The following is a 22,076-nucleotide window of genomic DNA, read 5'->3' as shown; positions in this document are numbered from 1 at the left end:
ACTTCCTCTTCTTCACTATCCTTTTAGGTAAAATCTTTGGGACTTTGGGTTGACTGCACAGATACAGGTCAAGAGCTCATCTGGATTTCATCCCTCTCCTGCCCAAAGTCTATTACAGCACAGCTGACTGGTCACACTGACCCTGACACTTGGCCTGAACTCTTCCCCTACTCTTCTGTTTTACATGAGCCTAGGGGCTGGGTTCTTGGTCTGTAGTTGTGGAAAGATGTTCTGGGACTGACTGGTGATGGCTGTGGTGATTTCAAAGCCAAATGAGAAGGCTCAGTGGCTCTGACACACTCTCGGGTACGTTAACCCAACTGACATTTTTTATTTATTTATTTTTTTTTTTTTTAATTTTTATTTTTATTTTTATTTTCCAAATTCTACTCAATTTATTCATTTTTTTAAAAATATTACATTCAAAAAATATGAGGTCCCCATTCACCCCACCGCCCCCACCCCACCACTCCCCCCACAGTAACACTCTCCCCATCATCATGACACCTCCATTGCATCTGATGAGTACATCTTTGGGCATCGCTGCGCCCCATGTCCTGTGAACTATCCTTTACTTGAGTGTGAAAGTGTTACAACCCAGTTCCTGAAGGATGCATTCAGTAGAGGTTTCAAACATGAGCATTATTTAATGGAACTTGTGGACAGGAGAGTGTCTTAGGCAGTGACAGGCCAAAGAGTGAAAGTAGAGCTTGCAGGAGAATGAGGAGCAATATACAGGGTGTCAGTACAAAGATGTTTCATAACAGATTTTTTGCTAGGGCCAAATGAAGCACATAAATGGGACCTGGTAATGTTTCTGTAGGAAGGAATTAAGCAGTCTGGAAAACATTATGCTCTAAGATAACATCTGTACATTGCTCTCTAGTGAGGAGGTTTGTTAGATTTTTTAATTGTGCCCTGGGTTATGCAGGCAGTTGTATATTGTGGGATGAGATTCCCTTAAGAGGGAAAACCAGACCACACTAACCACTGAACCCCCACAGAAGGTTTAATATTTTTTCTATTTAAAAGTAAATATTTCTTGTTGTCTTTTAAAACAATATGCTTATATCTCAAAAAGGTTTGAAATAAAGAAAAAAATATGTTGGAGACAGAAATAAAAAATATGTTGGAGAGAATATTGAAATTATTAGTAAGCATTATGTAGCTTTTATTGTCATTAGTAATCTTTCATTCATGATTCTCAATCAATCTATTCCTAAATGATTTGCTTTCATCACAGATATTTCATTTGTATCAGTACAGAAAACACTAAAGAGGTTACATTCCTGTTATTTACCTGGTTTCCAGAAAATGAATATTTCTTATGGCTGCAGAAACCTGGCGAAACTTCAAACACCTGCTCTTCAGTTTTAACGTAGCTCTTATCACCTCTTTCTTCCTTAAAGTATAGATAACCAGGTTTAAAATGGGAGAAAAGATGGTGTAGAACACAGCAAGAACTTTGTTTACTGAATAATTGTTGAAGGGCCACACATAGATGAAAATGCATGGCCCCAAGTACAATGTGAGCACGTGATGTGGGCAGTCAATGTGGAGCAGGCCTTTGTCATGCTGGCAGAGGAGCATTTCCTCAGTTTATTAAGTATCACAGTATAAGAGATGACCAGAAGAAGAAAGAAATCATAGAAAGAAAGCTGCTGTTTGCAATGATTAGCAGGCTGATAAAGTAAGTGTCTTTGCAAGCAAGAAGGTAGAAGGAGGTCATAGAAAAAGCTGTCTACCTGATTTGGACCACAAAAAGGCAGGTTAACAGCAAATGACATCTGGACAGTAGTATGGATGAGGCCAACACACCAGGAGATGAAGACCAGAATAAAACACATATGGCGGCTCATGATTGTCATGTAGTGGAGCGGTTTGCATATAGCAACATACCGTTCATAGGCCATGGATACAAGGAGCACCATTTCACCACTACCAAATAAATGTAGGAAGAACATCTGAGTCAAGCAGGCTTCAAAAGAAATAGTCTTGTGCTCTACCAGAAAGTCAACAATCATTTTGGGGGTAGTGAAAGAAGCAACACTTATATCTGTAAAAGAGAGGTTTGCAAGGAGAAAGTACATGGGGGTATGAAGGTAGGAATCTGAGGTCACAGTGAGGATGATGAGAATGTTGCCCAGCAGGATTCCTGCATAAAGTGGTAAAAATATGACAAACAAGAAAGGTTGGAGCTCCCGAGAGCTAGAAAGTCCGAGGAACACAAATTTGGATACCCAAGAAATATTTATCTCATTCATCTACTTTGGAAAGACTTATCTTCATTTATCTGACTAGGAAAGAAATACAGATCAATCAGTGAAATGAGCATGGATTGCTATTCCAATTTTACTGCACACTTTAGAACTTCTGCTTCTACTTAAATATATATCTGATTTTTCAGGCATCATTCACAATTTTATAGACAGGATCTCAGCAATTAAAATGAGATAAACAGTGCCAGAGTAGGACAATATATATAAACTCCCAATGAAAGGGGGTGGTTAGTAGTGATTGGTTCGATAGGAGAATTTCAACTAAATAATCTTTCCAGGTATATGACTTTAAGAAGTAAAGTGAGCTAATTTACCTATGAAAATGAAGTCTTCAATGTTGTTTAGATATAGACAAAAATCCAGTCTCTGAATGTAGAGGCAAAATCTATTATTCTTCTTCTGCACTAAAGAAATTAAGAATTCTTAATGAAAAACAATATCAAGCAGTAGCAGGGATTAAAATTTCATAAAACTAAACTGAACTTCAGGTGTTAGATTCAAATATAATGCTGTATTAATTTATTTAAATAAATGTGAAAGGCATAGAGAAGTAGTCTATGCTAATAAGTTCGTATAGAGATATCTTTAAGAGAGGAAATGAACAGGAAGGGTGAAAGAGAAGAGCTTCTTGAATACTCAATATGTTCAGTTTCTTGAAGAGGTTGATAGTTTTGTTGGGTTCACAAAAAGAAGGGACCTTATTTCCACCCTTCATGGCTTCTGAAGACTTCCTGCTGGAAAACTTGATGCAAACCTCTTATTCCTAATAAGACAGTTTTTTTTTTTCTGGTGTTTGTTTTAATAAATATCTTCAGTGGAGGAATGTGTATTCAAATGATTGCTGAGTTTTCAAATACAGTTATTTTTTTTACTAATATTGTGTTGTAGTTCTTTATATTTGGGGGATCCTTCTCTGTCATCAGATATATGCTTTGCTAATACTTTCTTCCATTCTGTGGTTTGTTGTTTCATCTATTAAATGTATCATTTAGCAATCGGTCTGGTTTAATTCTAATGGAATTCAAATTAATCTCGTGTTTCTTTTATCATTTGTGGCTTTTCATATTATAGCTAAGACACCATTGCCTAATCCAAGACCATGGAGAATTACTCTTAAATTTTCTTCAAAGAATTTCATAGCTTTAGCTCTTACATGTAGGTCTATGATCCATTTTGAATTATTGTGTGTAGTTTGAGATAGGGAACCAACTTTTAATGCCTCATTTCCTACTCATACTCAACCCCCGAGTGAATCAATTCTAAATTCTGACTCCATGAGTTTACTTTTCTAATTAGTTTATATCAGTGAGCTCATACAATATTTGCCCTTGGTGGCTGGCTTTGTTCACTTAACATGATTTATTAGATTCATCCAAGTTGCCACATGTATTAGCAATAAATTTATTTTTCATGGCAGGATATTTTGCACAAATAAGTGAGATGTTTCTTGCCTTTTCTTTTTTTTTAAAGATTTATTTTTTTATTTATTTATCTCCCCTTCGCCCCACCTCCACCCCGGTTGTCTGTTGTCTGTGTTCATTTGCTGGGTGTTCTTTGTCCGCTTCTGTTGTTGTCAGTGGCACAGGAATCTGTATCTCTTTTTTGTTCCAACATCTTGTTGTGTCAGCTCTCCATGTGTGGGGTGCCATTCCTGGGCAGGCTGAAATTTCTTTCACGCTGGGTGGATCTTCTCACTGGGCGCACTCCTTGCCTGTGGGGCTTCCCTTGCGCACATCAGCACTGCGCATGCGCCGGCTACATAAGGGTAAAGGAGGTCCAGGGTTTGAACCGCGGACCTCCCATGTGGTAGGCAGACGCCCTAACCACTGGGCCATTCTTGCCTTTTTAAAATATGCCCATTTTCAAGTGGTAGGAATTTTCTTCTAATCCTCTTTTTCTAACTATTTTAATCAATTAAATGTAATTGATTTTATCAAATGCCTATTCTGCATTAATTGATACAATAATATCTTTCCTTTGTTTTGTTAATATTGTGTTTTTGCACATTGATTTTCTTATGTTGAACCACCCTTGCATAGGTAGAATGAATCCCACTTTACCATTATATATGATTCTTTGATGTTGTGTTCGATTTGGTTTGCTAATACACTGTTGAGGATTTTTGCATCTTCATTCAGAAGGAATATTTGTCCTCACTTTTCTTTCCTTGAGGAATCTTTATCTAGTTTTGGTATAAGACAATATTTGCCTCATAGATTGAGTTAGGGTGTATATTTCCTCTTCATTTTTTTTTTTTTTTTGAAGATTTTGAACAGGGTAGGTATTAAATATCTTGCAGTGTTTTGTAAAATTCCCCTGTGAAATCATCCTGTTGGGGGCTAGTCTGTGTTGGGATTGTTTTGATTATTTATTCAAACCCTTTACTAGCTTTTGGTTTGCTAATATCTTCTATTTCCTCTTAAGTCAATGTTTCAGTCTGCTAGGCTGCTGAAAGCAATATACAAAAAATGGGTTGGATTGTAGGATAAGGATTTATCAGCTTACAAGCTTACAGTTCTGAGGACAGGAAAATGTCCAAGTTATTGGGTAATGCTTTCTCCACAAAGACTGGGTGCCAGTGAACCTGGATTCCTCTGTCACATAGCAAGACACAGGGCAGTGTCTGCGGGTCTCTCCCTTATCTTTCTGGTTTCTTTGCTTACAACTTCTGGGTCCCATGACTCTCTCTCTTCATCTAAATTGCACTCTCTTACAAATGATTCCACTAAGAGGATTATGACCCACTTGAATCCATGCCTTACTGAAGTAACCTAATCATAAGAACTTTAAATGAAGTAACTTAATCAAAAGGCCCTACTTTCTATAGGTTTATACCCACAGAAATGGATTAGCGCTAAGCAGATTATTTTATGGAGTCCACATAACTTTAAACCATCACAGTCAGTATTGGAAATTTGTGTATTTCTAGGATTTTGTCCATTTCATTTAGATTATCCAATTTGTTGGTATACAATTATTCACGGTATCCTCTTATAGTCCTTTTTATTTCTGTGGGATCAGTATGAATATCCGTTTTTCATTTCTGATTTTACTTATTTGTGTCCTCCCTCATTTTTCCTTTGCGATTTCAGGTAAAGTATTTTGATGTCTTTGATTTATTTCAAGAATCAATGTTGTTTTCTTAATTCTCTTTGTGTGTGTGTGTTTTTAAAACTATCTATCTAAATTATCTCCACACTAACAGTTATTTCCTTGTGCCCATTTTGGTTTAGTTTGTTCTTCTTTTCATAGATCCTCTAGTTTTGAGGTTAGGTCTCTAATTTAAGATATTCTTTTTTTTAAAATGTAAGCCTTAAGTGGTATAAATTTCCCACTCAGCACTAACTTTTCTACATGTCATATGTTTTATTATGCCATCTTTTCATATTTATTTGCTTCAAGATAATTTCTAGTTTCCCTTGTGATTTCCTCTTTGTTCCAAAGGTTTTTAAGAACATATCATTTAATTTCAATCTTTTTACGTATTTCCTATTTTCCCCATTATTGACTTCTAGCTTCATGTCATTTCTGTAGTGTAAGATTCCTCCTGTGATTTTAATATTTTTGAATTTATTGAGGCTTTTTTCTAACCTATATTGTAGTCTACCCTGGAGAGTGGCCCATGTGCCCTAGAGAAGAATATGTATTATGCTGTTTTTGGGTGAAATTATATATATATCTTAGGTCTAGCAGTTTATAGTACCTTTGAAGTCTTCTATTTACTTACTTATCTTTCTTCTAGATTTTCTAATATTATTGAAAGTGTTGTATTGATATCTCTTATCATTAATATAGAACCATCTATTTCTTCCTTCAAATCTGGCAATATATGTTTCATATATTGGGGCTCTGCTAAGGCCAATATATATAAAAATTGTTGCATAGTTTTAGTGAATTGAACTCTTTACAATCTATAGGACACTTTTTATCCCTCATAAAATTTTTGTGTAAAAACTATTTTATCCAACATTAGAATAACATCCTTAGCTCCACTTTGGTTACTACTTTCATGGTATGTTTTCTTCATATTCTTTCACTTTCAACTGACTTATGTTTCCGAATTTAAGGTGAACCTTTTGCAACTATCATACACTTGGGTCATGCTTTTTAATCCATTATGCCAAACTCTGCCTTTTTACTGGAGTTTTAATTAATTTATATTAAAGTCACAATTGATAGTGCAGGACTTTCTTTTGCTACTGGGCTATTGTTATAAGGCAATTTTGCTATCCTAATAAAAGAGATATTTGTTTTCAGAAAATATCTCTTTCCACAGCTCAGCATTAGAGGAAAGATGATTTTACATTTTATTTACATCCTAAGGATTGATATTTTATTAGTAAAAAGGTATTTATACCATTTCAGTTATTTTCCTAATGCTAAACAGCTATGGGTATTAACTGGAGCAAACTTTAGCTCTCATCATTGCTCCAAAGAATACATGTTTTTATGAATGAAACAATAGATATGATTATGCCCTCTTCTGTCACTGACTAAACTGGTGAAATTGGACAATGCTCCTAACAGCTTAGGCTGCAAGATGTGTTTGGTAACAAAAACTCTAAATTAATTTTTAATATCAAACTTTTTTTTCCATTAAATCTAAAGAATTAAAATCCTACTTTATCTAGGCTACTGAATTAGGTACTGGTGATAGAGCAGTTAGCTTTATCACTTGTTACCTGGTGTTCTTTTACTATTATAATAATCTTTTTTTTCATTTATATAGAAGATAATGTACTTATATTTCCCTTCATCACCATCTTATTTTTTTCCTGGATAAAGTAAGGGTATTTTATCACTTAAAAAAGTTACTGTAGTGTTTTAAGCTGATTAAAATCCCTTTACTTAGGTGGAAACACAAAGCTGTTGAAATAAAAGATTCTAGGATAAATCACAGCTGTGTCATCAGACAGCTATATAAAATTGAACAGTTTATCATTTCAGGACTTGTTATCCTCAAGTACAAAATGTTGAGAATAATAATTCTCTAAAGAGGCATCAAAATTATATACTAAAATCTTTAACAGGTTAGAACTGTTTAATAAATTTTATTAACTGCACATATAAAAATATTCTGTGTGATTTCTTTCAGGAAAGTATTAATTTTTTAAATAATTATACTTTTCAAAGATGGTTTCATCTGACTCACACAGAAATGAGTTTCCTACCGCTGGATGTGCTCACGTAAACTAACTTTTTCATTTCTTGTTATAATTTAAACATTCTTACAGGGATTTGCTAGGTGACTATCAGGTGCTTCCTACAACACCATCATATAAAATCATCTTTTCACAGAACTTCTATCTCTTGAATATTTTAATTGGTGGGTAATACTAATAAAGTGTAGAGAAGTCTTCATATACTACCAGCTCAATATAGAAGGTTTTAGAAACTTTCCTTCGTTGCAAGCTCACTCAAACCTATCTTCCCTCTTTCTTAACTGTATTCGCCATAGAGGACAGTGATTATGCAATGTGCTTAGAAACATAGTGATGAAATTTTTTCATTTGCCCAAGATTAAATGGAGAGAGTTGACATATTAATTATGACCACTAAGGCTTAGAAAGATATTCATAGTTTGGTGGGAATAACACTGACCTGCTGAAAAATTGGGTCATTAAACATATTTCTTTATAACAAAAGGAAATGAGCATGGGTTTCCATAACCAAAATGGGCTTCCTCCCATGAAGTGGTACAGGGCTGAGTGAAGTATCCCAATGGAGGCCCTGTGAATGAGGCAGCACTGGAAACTCACAAGAATCTGACAGAGGAAAGGAGGTTGGTAAAAGATACAGATTAACACTGAAAACAAATTTACCTATATCCCATGTTGCTTGCAATTTAGCATAATTGTTGCAACATTGCTTTTCTGTATAAAAAAGGAAATGCCCAAAATACTAACAATCTAGACCTCTAGAAATTAAACCAATCCTATCTCACTAAGGGCCATGTGAAGAGGAATGATTTCTGCTTCCCATGCTAGCTATATTTTACTAGTGCAGTACTACCTTCTGATTTAACCTCCACAAATATAAATGGAAACTATCAAGGTATTAAAGCATTTACCTGAATGGAGAGATCAACATTTTGAACTATAATTTTAAGAATATAAGTTTTCATTTTTTATCAAAAAGTTATAATAAGAAACATTAAGCAGAAGTCCCGCAAAAATATTTTAGGAATTACTTCCAATTTCCATCATGATTTAGAGTATAAAATCATTGCGATTTCAAGAAATTGAACCATTTTTTCAAACCATGCTTAAAGTCCTTTAGGCTTTTTCTTCCTTGTTGTCTCTTTCCCTTCATTTTATTTTTTATTTTTTTATTTTTTAAGATTTATTTATTTATTTAATTTCCCCCCCTCCCCTGGTTGTCTGTTCTTGGTGTCTATTTGCTGCGTCTTGTTTCTTTGTCCGCTTCTGTTGTCGTCAGCTGCACGGGAAGTGTGGGCGGCGCCATTCCTGGGCAGGCTGCTCTTTCTTTTCATGCTGGGCGGCTTTCCTCACGGGCGCACTCCTTGCGCGTGGGGCTCCCCCACCCGGGGGACACCCTTGCGTGGCAAGGCACTCCTTGCGCGCATCAGCACTGCGCATGGCCAGCTCCACACGGGTCAAGGAGGCCCTGGGTTTGAACCGTGGACCTCCCATGTGGTAGACGGACGCCCTAAGCACTGGGCCAAAGTCCGTTTCCCTTTCCCTTCATTTTAAAGTGAGATAAATCTCTCTCTCCTCTCAGGAAATCAAATATTTGTGATTATCATTTAATTGTTTCAAAAGTTCTTTCTGTAAAAGTGAAAAGGATTTTACTAGAGTAGTGATAACATTCTCAAAGATGGCATAATATATGGGTTATACATTTTCCTTAATTGGACACAGAAAGGCTAATTTTTATTTTCATTAGTTATTTTATATTCATATTGCCTTGTCGCGAAGGAACAGACACCATTCTAAATGTAAAGCTTTGCAAACTGTAAATAAATCATATACCATATCAGGCACTCAGTTTCTCTTCAAATCCAAAAGGCAGGGGGAATTTCTTCCTTCTAAACTAAAATTGTATGATTATCTGGTTTTTGAAAACATGATCACCAAATATTAAATCTATTCCAAGTGATAATTCATTTGCTTGCATTGATGAAAACAGTATATACACTAAAACAGGTAAACAAAGCCTTTTTTTTCAAAGAGGGAGGAATCATTCATCCTCAGAGTTAGGTATCTGGACAATAGAGATAGACAGAATGGCACACCAGAGCAGATTATGGAAGAAGGTGGAGGGAAACAGATTCTCTCTCTATTCTCTCTTCTGACTGAATTGAGATCCTAGGGAAGCACAGCTCCATCCTTGTCCCATGCCTTTTATTATCTGCACTTATTAATGAAACAAAAATTTTCAGTAGCCATGGTTGAGAGGTCAGACTTCAGTGTAACCTCTTATGTTCTTTGGAGTGTCATCCTAACACAGATAAGATAGGAAAAATAATTATGACAAGGGACAGATGCTGGACATTGTGTGTGTTGCCATGGCCCACTGGGTGGACTGGGGGAGAGTGTAGACTACAATGTTGACCACTGACCATGTGGGGCAGCAGTACTCCAAAATGTATTCACCAGGTGCAGTGAATGTGTTATGACGATGGAAAGGGTTGTTGATGCGGAAGGAGTGTGGTGAGTGGGTGCGGTGGTATAAGGGGACCTCATTTTTTAAATGTAACATTTAAAAGAAAATAAAGAAAAAAAAAGAAGGTAACTAGGAATTTGGCATCATAGATTGTAATTCTGAATATGTAATGATAAATATGTGCCTTGGAAAAATAGGTATTCCAATGCAAAGGGAGTTTGAAAGACATTTGAGTGGGAGAGATAGAGACAGAGAGATGAATATGAGATTTTATATCAGGTTAGATACAGAGATGATGCCAATCATGATTCTAATGTGTGTCATTCACTTATTTCTGAAAAATAATGTTTCTGAAAATTCTTCCATAATATATATATATCTTTACAATATATAGTGAGAAATAAAGGTTGTCACTACTCATTTTCAATCTAATGGAAATAATAGAAAATCTTCTACATAATATCTTCTGCTAATCTATTAATAAATTTTTTACAGACCAAGTCAATTCTATACGTGTCCCCTCCCAAATATATGATGTAAAATGTGCTATTTAAAGAATTTAAAAATCTTTCACTTACTAGCTTAGAGAATAGAGCTGGATTATCACCAAAGCTATTTGGATTCTCTATCCGAAATCCAATGGTGATGATGTAATAGGAAAGTGTAGAGTATGGAAAGGTTGCTCAAATTCCCTGGACAATCTCAGAACATCTAGTAGCTCCTTTGGTTAATGCACCATTTACTCTCTCATCGCTAGTGTACTTTAAAAAAAAGTTTTTTTGGGTAACAAAATACACCATAAGGCAATTTTGCCCCTCCCAGTTTAAGAACAAGTTAGATATATGGAAAATTAATCTTACATGAATGTTCAAGGTTAAACTGTGGCAATAGGACTTGAAAAATATAGCATTCATAATTTTTATTTTTCTTACTTTCTCTTAATATTTTTCATTCCCCTAAGTCTAGAATCAGAAAGCAATATCGTATAAATAATAATCATTACTCCTCTTTCTCTGAGTGTTCCATTCTTCTTCAAGTAAGTTTTGACAGTCAAAAAACTTTTGTTTACTGAATGTCTAAATCTCCTCTCAGTAGAAAGAATAAACATGAACAAAGTATATATAGTGTGGTTGTAACATGCTCGCTTCTATTCATCAGAAAATGACCATAATCTTATCAAGTCTTCCCATAATACAGAGCATCAGGGGGTCATAAGAACAGAGAAGAGTAAGGAAATTACATCTTCTAAATAAAGTTCCCACTTTGGCTGAGAAAAACAAAAACTCATCACTCTTTATTGTTATCAAATTTTCATTAAAAGACAGTTTGGGGAGAAGATGTGGCTCAAGCAGTTAAGTGCTTGCTTCCCACATGGGGGCTTCCGGTTAGATCCCTACAGCAAAACCAACTCAAGGCAGCCATGGGGCTAAGGGGTTGAGTGCCCACTTCCTGCATATGAGGTCCAGGGTTCATTCCTGGAATGATATTTGAATAGATGATAGATAGATAGATAGATAGATAGATAGATAGATAGATAGATAGATAGAGAAAGGAAGTTTGCTCATTTCTCATTTCTCAATTTCAGCAAATACATTCAAAAATGCATTTATAAACCTTGCACATTGATTAATCCCCAGGACTTATTTAATCAATCCTGCTAAATTCTCCTTTAACCAGTGATTATTGATTCAAAAAGTTTAACAGTACCCCCTTGACTTAATGCCTTTTATCCAAATTCCAAGGACTAAATTCAGCTAAAGCCAAACCTGCATATTCCATCATGAGGTTGTGAGGGCACTGCTGCTCTGCCTTCAACCGCCATGCAACTGCAGTATCCTAAAGTAGAGCAATACACCTTCTATCCTGATGCCAGTGTGCTGATCTCACAAGAAAGATAAAAATCACTGTTCAAAAAATAGCTGACTACCCTTCAGAGTGAATACTGATATTTAAAAAAATAATAATTTTTCCAGGGAGACAAATAAATGACTATACCTTTTACCAATTACTAATTATGTTAAAGTAAAAGAGTATATGATTTCCTTTTGGGATCTTAGTCTGCAAACAATTTTCAATCTCCAACTTTCGACTGTCAATGCAATATTCATGCAATCTTCCAAGTGATCAGCTATCCTCAGGATCAATCAAAAAAAGACCAGTTTTCACAAGAAAATTGTTAAACTGTTTAATTGGTTTCATCATTTGTGGGTTTTGTAGAACAAATATATTCCCCCTTCAACTCGATGGTTTTTCAAATATTTGTAGGTGCTCTCCTTTAATCCCCATGGCAAATATTCTATAAAACCCACCCCCAAAATATCCCAACACTTTATACAACTAGGTCTTTAAAATATGTTTTCCAGCAGTCTCATACTAACTACCTAAGAGGTATGTTATATAAAAGTTGTCATTTTTAAAGAAATTGAAGATGGATATGTACCATCAGCAAACTCTGTTCTGTGTATATGCCCTACTAAAACTTAAACATGAACAGGATACATGCTTAAGGGTGCTCTTTGCAACACTGCTTGAAAGAAAGAGAGCAAAGGCAACCCAAATATCTAGGACATAAATTATAATATTTTAAAGCAATGGAATTCTATTCAATGGCTGCATTCATGAACTGAATTTTATCTGGGAAAATTAAAAATATAAGAAATAATTTTGTGCAGAAAAGAGAATTAAAATACTATTAGCTTGATTATATTTTTATACACTGATTTTAACAAATAGCAACACACACTAAGGTTGTGAAAACATAAAGGAGATGAATGCATACCAAATTCTAACAGCATTGGAAGGACAACAAGGGAAGGGATCAAGAAGGGTAAGAAGACTTGAATAAAAGGGGGAATTGGCAAAGAAAAATGCGTTGATATGGCAGAGTCTTCCAAAAAGAGTTGGGAGGTTATCAGAGGGGTCACGCTTACGCACACCTCAGCAGGGTCCCAGAAAAAGCCAAAGTAGATACAACCCTAGCTACTGGTTCTCCTATATACCCAGAGATCCACAGGGTATGTAGTCATGGCAGAAGGTTTTGGAGCTCTGTGCCATGTCAGAGAACCCTACTTTGGAATTTGTGCTCCTGAATGTGACAGAGCTGGACTCAGATGCAACTTTTCTACACATGCCTCTTCTGTCACCTTTACTGAACCTGTGATTGGTGCTAGGGATAGTCCATACTCAGGGGACTTGAATCTCTGGACTGCCCATGTGCCAGCTGGGCCTTGAGCTTCAGCAGAGTGGTGACTCTTACTCTCTGGTTCATTGGTCTTACCCAGGTCAGCTTACAGGGAGATGAAGATGGTCAACCACCACACCAGGGAATCAAGAGTGCCTACAACTGTAAGCAGAAGAATTGCATCCAACATCCATGTGGAGTCTAAGCCCCCTCTTGATCTAGAGGTGGAGAGGATATTGCCATCCTAGGATCCACAGAATGGAGGAATAAAATATGGACTAGAGTGGACTTACTGATATTCTACTATAAAACTATTGTGACGAGTAATAGAAGAAATTTTAGCATCGAGGTGGAGAAAGTGGCCACAGTAGTTGCTGAGGGCAGGGAGAGGGTAGAAGAGATGTGATGTGGGGGAATTTTTGAGATTTTGAGTTGTCCTTAATGATATTGCAGGGTCAGATGCTGGACCTTATATATCCTGCCATAATCCACTGAATGTACTGGGGGAGAGTACGAATTACAGGATAAACTATTATCTGTGTAGAGCAGCAGTGCCCCAAAATGTGTTCACTGAGTGCGGTGAGTGTGTGGCAATGATGAGGGAGGTTGTTGGGGTGGGAGTGTGGGGGCTATACCGGAACCTCTTATAATTTTAGTGTAACTTTTTTTTTTTTGCGATGTATGTATTCTCAAAAAAGTAAAATTTACAAAAATGATGTGGTGAGGATGTGGGAGTGGGTTATATGGGAACCTCTTATGTTTCTTTTTTATGTTTTTTAATGTAACATTTCTTGTGATCTATTAACTTTAATAAAAGCAAAAAACAAAAAAAAAGGGTAAGAAGAGGTCTTTAACTATATTAGTAGTATTGCATGTAATTGTGCAGATCTGAAATGCTATGGTAAAATAATATTATTTCCTATATATGACCAGTGGGTAATAGTATCTTAAAATTTCCATATGCTTTTCTTTAAGCCTTGAAAATGTTGCATTACAATTGACCCTCATATTTTTCTGTAAGGTACAAGGTGGATGGATATTTGAATATATGCATTTTGGAACCCATAGAAATATACCTTGGAAACCTTTGCTTTAAACCTTTCCAAACAGACAAGCAAAGTACCAACTGGGGTGTCAGGACATCCCCGGATAAAGTGCAGAATCTGATGTAAAAATAAATGTTATACAAATATATTGCATAACTGCACTAATACAGTGAGAGGAAAAAAGGAAATACCTTAAGTGACTTTAGAACATTCCAATTTTTACTAGAAAGTGTAGGTAAAGACATTTCACTGTATATTATCATTGTATGTGGGTCATAAATTTGTTTGTCATTGGAATATAGCTTAACAACTGTAAAATTGTTTTGCATTTATACAGGCAATGACAAATAAGTAAATGGATGGCTGCGAGTGGGAACCAGACTTCCACTGTTGATGAGAGAGGTTACAGATAAATGAAAGAGGAAAGCTTAAACGAAGCCTTTGATATTGGCTTAGAGTTGGTGACATCAGTATGAACTTACACTAAACTTAATATAAGTATGAAAACAATTATCAATATGTGTATACATGAATTAATTTCCATTCATATATTGCCTATGTCTGCTGAGAGGGCCTAGAAGCAATGACAGAGCAAAGGCAAGGATCACACACAGTGTCCAGAACTTGGTTTCTAAAAACCATTCCCAAGTAAAAGTAGCCAGGGATCCTTTGAGAAATGACATGAAAACTTATAGAAAACATATAAAATCCAAATAAGTACTGATATTTACTTGAAAGTAATTTAATGGTGTTGATTTTTTTCTTGTGACATTTTCACCAAAATAACGTAAGCTGTATACAATAGAAGATTGTGGTAAAGGAACTTTTGTATTATCTTTGAAACTCTGAATAAATCTAAAACAATGATAAAAATAAAAGTTAAATTAAAGTTAAAATTATACTTAAAGTTAGAATTTAAGGCAAGGTTTAAGATTAGAGGGCTTATTGTGTATAGAGCTTGATTGGGGATGGAAATCACACAATATGGGTGGTTAGGGTGTTATAAAAGCTCTTTCCCCCTTTCCCATCAAACTACATCTTGTGAATTCTACCCATGCAATAAAAGAGTGGAATGATCACTTCAGTTGGAGCTTATTGCTATTTATTGCTGTTTTATAGCTATTTCCTCCTAAGGTTTTATTGTCTGTCCAGTTTATTATTGACTACAGTGCATTTCTCTCCTTAAATCATACCTGTGGGCTCACATGCACCTATATATTTTCAATGATGCAAACAAAATCATAGAGTGGTTATTTGTGAAATTCAGTGATGCTTTTGACTATCCTAACAAACTGGCTAAAAAGAAACTACTTATATGGAATAAAAATAAGCCATTCTTGTGTTAGTATGTGCTTGTGTATTTTATCCATTTCCTTGTAAGCAATGGTTAGAAGGTGCTCCTGTGTGAAATGAAATGGGTGATGATCTACTGAGAGAGAACCCAGGGATCTTCTAATAGCTCCAATTTTTTCAATCCCCCACCCCTCCTACCACACAATGAACAACATTTTGAGTATTAAGACAAAATTAATATTTTAAAGTTTAGGTATTGGAGAATTTTCTTCATCTTATTATCATTTATGCCTCTTTAAACTATGAACTATGTAATTTAATTGAAACAAATCAACAAGAAGAAAAGTTTTTCAAAAGAAAATTAATTTACATTAAATAAAATTTAGTTTAAATACAACTGAATAAAATTTGCATGTCCTTTATGAAATTATGTAAATATAAATGTGATTTTAATTATAAGCTCTTTAACAATTGGAGATATTAAGAAATCATGTGAAAATATACATTAAATTTAAACACCTTTTTACTAAAATGAGGTTTATAACAAACTTCATTAATATAAGAAAATGTTGAGTAGTAAAGTACAACTCTGGAATGCAAACTAAATTTAAGTTATTATAAAATTTTACTCAGACAAATTAAGCATTGTAAGAATTAGATTCATGATTAAGACAAAATACATATTTGTCAATTTGAGATTTGGAATTTACCTTTTTGAGAGTTTCAGGTTTTTACAATGAACTAAATTGCATTTATAATGAATATAAACATTTCTGTGAAATTACATGGCAATATATATTTACAGTGTTTATGAATTACCATTTTGTGTTCATAAAATTTTTTGAGTGTTAGTAACTGGTTTTCTTATCGCAATTTGGTTTTTATTTACTTACAGTAGTTAAATTTCAAGTAATATATCACTTAATTATAATTATGTAAGTTCTTTTCTGAATAATATAGCTCACTATTGTCCAGGTATAATATTAAACAACCTGAGATTTTTAAAAACAAAATATTTATCAAGCTGAATTTGTTTCACAAAACCTATTGCACTATATGTTTAATATTTTAAGTTTTTAATTTTTTCTGTCTACCAAATTAATGCATGATTATTGTTAAAATTTGAAAGCAAAACATCATGAAAAAATAATCACTTTCAGATGCCAAGAGGCTAATCCTATCAGTTAAATATTCCTAAAGACCTTTTAAAATGCATTATTTGATTTATATACTTGATATAATATTGTATATGCAATTTGATGTGATAATGATAAATTCCATAATCATCATTAAAAACTGATCCTAAGGTAGTGAGGATTGATAAATCAAGTGGATACATATAGATGACCTGAGAATGAAGAAAGACATTCAGTTTAACAGACTTTAAATCAAATTACACACCTTTTCTTTGTAGAGCATACATTCTTACAATCTGTAGTAACAGATGTCTGTCACACTAACACTATAGAATTAACCTAGATAGGAGGATAAATAAAATAGATGGAAACTTTTTGCTATACTAGCCATCATTAGGAAATGTTGGTGTTCAGGGATTTAAGGATTCAGGTACTGACACTCAAATCACAGGGGGACTCATTAGCAAAAAATGTTCATAACCTTTGCCAGAAGGAATGGAACACAAAAATGCATGTGTGATGGGTGATAGTGGGATGCCATATTAAAAAAAATATATGGATAGTAGAAGACAACAAAAAATAGATATGATAGCTTCAATATTGTCAATTGGATTTTAATGAAATGAGGGAAAAGCTCCCTGATCCACAGATCTGAGGATGGCAGGAAGGATAATGGGACAAGAAGGGAATTTCTCCTGCACCATGTCTTGCTTTTCTCCTACTATTGTACTTTGCTTTTGCTAAAATCTCCTTCTGAACTAACAAGTGGTTTTGACTTGAGATTTTATTAGGTCTACATTTAGGTCTACATTAGATATAAGGATTTTCCATATCCTTACTGATTTTCTGGTAACTATTGCCTTAAGGATATTTGAGTCTCTAACTACACTTGTGGATTTGTCTATTTTGCCTCAAAATTTCATCCATTTTTGCCTTACATATTTTGAAGCTTTATCGTTATGAGAATACACATTAGGATTGTTTTATATTCTTAGCAACCTTTTTCATTATTATGCAATGCCCTTCTCTCTCATAATATTTCATGTTGTAAAGTATGCTTTTATCAAAGTAATGTAGGTTCTCTGTTTTCCTTTTGGTTAGGGTGTCCATGGTAAGTCTTTTCTGTTTTTTAGTTTTACATAACATTGTATTCAAACTGGAATTATTATAGACAGTATTTTACAGTAATTTTTCTTACCCAATCCAACAATCTCTTTTAAACAATATGTTTAGGACATTCACATTTAATATGACTTTTGGTAGGTTTGAATTAAAATCTTCCATATTATTAGCTCCTTAAATTTTTTCCATCTATTCTTTATTTATTTTTCCTCCTTTTCTGCCTTTTCTTATTTTAATTGAGATACCTTTTGTTCTAGTTTATTTCTTTTTTTGCTATTTTATTTATACTCTATCTAAAATATTTTAGTGGATGACTAGAGTCTACAATATACATCTTTAAATGTTTAGTTTCTACCTTCATATAAGTTTATACCACTTAATCAGTAAGTATCTTTCAAATAACTATTTCTTATTTCTTCATCTTCTTCCTGCCATCTGCATTGCACCCTTTATGCTTATGTATGATATAGAGACTACTTTTCTATTATTGCAAGATCTGTTTTACATCACAATAAATAAAGTAAGAAAAATGATTTCAATTTAATCTTAATTTGTATCATTTTATTACTCTTTGTTTCTCTGTGGAGATTCAGGATTCAGTCTATTTTATTTTTTCTGATTGAAGAAATTGCTTTAACTATTTTCAAAGAGTAAAATTGGAAATCAATTCCTTCAGATTTTCTTTTCTTGAAAAGAATATTTCTTTCTCATTTCATTTTAAATATCATAATCACTGGGTGCTTATTTCTGAGTTGACGTTCTTTTTTATTTCAGAATTATAAATAAGCCACTCCCATTTTTCTTGTTTAAATGGTGACATATACTATATGCCTATAAACAGATGTTTAATTCCCATCAAATCCCTGGAACAATGAATGTGACCCTCTTTGGAAATAGGATCTTTGGAGATGGTAGTTTATGATGAGGCGAAACTAGTTTTGGGTGGGAGTTAATCTAATACGACTAGTGTCCATATAAGAAGAAATTTGTACACACTCAGTAGGAGACAGAGGGATGACGGCACAAGTTGAAGGTACAGATTGAATTATGCCACAAATTGCTGGCAATATACCTTTAGAAACCAACTGACCTCAAACAAATCATGGCTTCCTCATGACTTCAGATTTCTAGTCTGCAAAACTGTGAGACAATCTATTGCTATTATTTTAAGCCACCAAGTTTGTGGTACTTTTTAAAGGCTATTGTAGCAAACCAAAATACATGCCAATATTTATTTCTTCTATGGTTACTTTAATGACTTTCTCTTTCTTGTTTCTGCAGTTTCAGTGGAATATGTCTATGACTGTAACATACATTTCTTTGCTTTATTATTTGTCCTGCTTTGTGTTCTTTAAACCTGTTGATTCTTTGGTTTTGAGGTTTGTTATGAATTTTGGAAAATTCTTATCCATTGTTCTTCAAATATTGTTTCTGCCTAGTTTCTGCTCTCTCTTTCTCTGGGATTCCACCTATTCATTTTATACGCTCCCTCAGTTTTGGATGTTTTGCTGCATTTTCTCTTATTTGATTGGTGTGTTTCATTTGCTTTATTTCTACTGACCTTCCTTCAACTTCTCTGATTCTTTTAACAACTGTGATTATCCAACTGCTCAAACTGTTGAAGGCACTTTTCTTCTCTGCTACTGTGCAGTTCCTTTATATTTCATTAGCATTGTTTACCTCTCTGCCAAAATCACCTGTGTGATTTTACCTGATACCCATATTTTCAGGTAGAACCTTTAACTTATTAATGAAAATTATTTTAAATTCCTGGTCACATAGTTGTAATCTGTGTCATATCTGAGTCTGATTCCAGTAAGTGCTTTATCTCCTGGCAGCTAGTTAATTTTGTTGTTTTTCATACCACCTCATATTTTTATTGTAGAATGTTGAACATATTTTGTAGAATATGAGAGATTGAAGTAAATAGATGTTATATCTGAAAATGGATATGCCTTTCCTCCTGGTAGGCAAACAGTGCAGGGATTTCAATTAATCAGCTTAGTAGTTAGGCTGAATAAAGTAGTGGTTTTTATTACAATGATTATCTTCAGCATACCACTGGCTTAATGTAATGCCTTATGTCTAGGGTGTGGATTAGTATACCAAAGCAGTATCTGGTTGGCTTGAGTTCTAGTATTTTCTTTGAGCTGTGTCTCAGAATGTTTCTTCATATGTTCATGTTCCTCATCTACTGTTCTGCTGTTACTTGTTATTTGAATATTTTTAGCTTGCAGATGTGGGGTAAGGGGTTGGGTGAGGTAATGTGTCATTTAGGCTCTTTTTCTGATTAAGTCTCATTTGAAGTCTGCACTGTGTCTCTGGTCCTAAGTAGTATATTTGTCTCAGTTCCCATGGCCTTCCCCAGTTGTATTGGTGGGGCCAGCATGTAATTCTGCTCTTCATCCAGAAATAGAGTTCTTGCCCCCTCCCTGTTCCCTTTTCACTGTTGCAAAGAATTGCCATGATTGCCTGAAGAGCAGTTGTGCTTACTGTCCTTACCCTTACAATTTTAGGTTTTAACAGTGGAGATGGAGGAGAAGGATCAGGTGGAATTTGTTGCAGCTTCTGCATGGCTTCTGTTTCCCTCTCCCAGGTCTGAACCACAATGACCATTCCCTATTGCTCTTCCCCTTCTTTTGTGAGGACCACCCTGTGTTTTTGGAGAAAAGCCTGAGAAAATGTGTGGATTCCCCAATTTCTTCACCCCTAGTGGTTACCTGCACCTATTCAGCCTTAATCATTTATATCTATTCTGGCTGAACTCCTCCTATTTGGGTTCAATTGTATATACCTCAGATGAGTTAGTTTTTATGTCCCATTCATCCCTGTAACCACTGTCTTTCCTCAAACTCTGGGGCAATTTATTTCTCTGTGAACTCAGTTCTCAGATAGGCTCAAAAATTATTAATCTGAAGTTAAACTTTTTTGTAAATTTGGGATTGTCTTTCCTGCTTTCTACATCCCTTGGAAGAGCTAGCTTATTTTGCACATTGCTCTCTTCTCTTTGCTACTACTTTTGAGGGATAATATCATATACTTTGCTTAGTAACATCCTTCTCAGAAAATTAGAATCATGATGTTTTGACTACATAAATGTACAGCAAGTGTTTTCTCCTTATCTTGTATCTAAAAGATTTTACATAAGATTGGTATTCCTTTATTCCTTGAATATTCAAAAGCATTCACCAATGAAGCAATTTAGGTCTGGAGTGTTTAGGGATGGGTTTTAATTACAGATTTGATTTTAACAATAGATGTAATAGTATTCAAATTTCTACTTTAATGGTTGTAGTTTTGGAGATTTTGACATTTCAAGTAATTTGACCCTTTCAAAAAATTATAATTTATTGGATAAAGTGTTTAGTGATATTCTCTTGTTAACCTTTTAATATCTGTAGGATTTATAGTGACTCACTTGTTTAAAGCCTGTCATTTTAAAGTGGGTATTTCCTTTTTTTTCCTTTGTCAGCATTGTTGGATTTAATCAGTTTTATAATCTCTTTGTAGAAGTAGATTCTACAGTGATTGTTTGCTAAATTTCAAGTTTATGCTCTTAAATTTCTTTCTCTCCTTTCCTATGGCTTAATATTTTACCTTGCTGTCATGTAGGTTTGGTCATAGGTATATACCTTCATTTTAATATGTGAATTTTAATCCAATATCTGTGTTGCATGTTCTAGTGGCATTTCACAAGATTGAGATGCCATGTTCTCATTTATCATTAAGCTGATTATGTTTTCTCATTTCTTGTGATTTCCTCCTTTACTCACAAGTTTTTTTGTATTTTTATAATTGTGTGATACACATTTGTTAAATATTTGGATATATGCCAGCTACATTTATCTTATTGAGCTCCAAATCAATTTCATTGTGGTCTGGAAACATGCAATTTATGATTTCAATTCTTTGTTAAGAATTTTTTTTTTTTTTTTTTGCATCACTGCATTACCTATTTTGGTAAATGTTCCTTTGCCTTTGCAAAATGATGTGAATTCCAGAATGATTGCCCAAAATTTCTTTAATTTTATACATTATGATTTTAATGCAGTTAGTTATGTTACTTAATATCATTAAATACTTACTGGTTTTGTATCTACTTGTTTTCCCAATTACTGAGAGATTTATAATCTGCCATGATTGCACTCCTGTGTATCTGTAAACTTTTACTTTATTTGCTTTGAAATTACTTACTTACACATGAGGGATACTTACATCTTCCTAAATAACTGACAATTGCATTTTTTAAGAAATACCTAAATCTTTTATATAGTACTTGCATTTGATTTATTTTTCCATCCTTTTACACTCAAAATTTCTGTGTCATTATGTTTTATATATGTCTCTTTAAACAAAATATAGTTTTTTTCTTTATTTCTTATCAGAAATTTTG

At 34.2% G+C, this 22,076-nt stretch overlaps 1 pseudogene; it reads right to left on the bottom strand.

Annotated features, from left to right (window-relative positions):
* Positions 1-1,296: 1,296 nt before the first annotated feature.
* On the bottom strand, positions 1,297-2,264 carry LOC101439266 (olfactory receptor 4K15-like; annotated as a pseudogene).
* Positions 2,265-22,076: the final 19,812 nt, after the last annotated feature.

Source organism: Dasypus novemcinctus, chromosome 3 (assembly GCF_030445035.2).
Source record: "Dasypus novemcinctus isolate mDasNov1 chromosome 3, mDasNov1.1.hap2, whole genome shotgun sequence".
Taxonomy (NCBI): Eukaryota; Metazoa; Chordata; class Mammalia; order Cingulata; family Dasypodidae; genus Dasypus; species Dasypus novemcinctus.
Note: the sequence above shows the minus strand (reverse complement) of the source record. Positions and strands in the feature narration are given on the sequence as shown.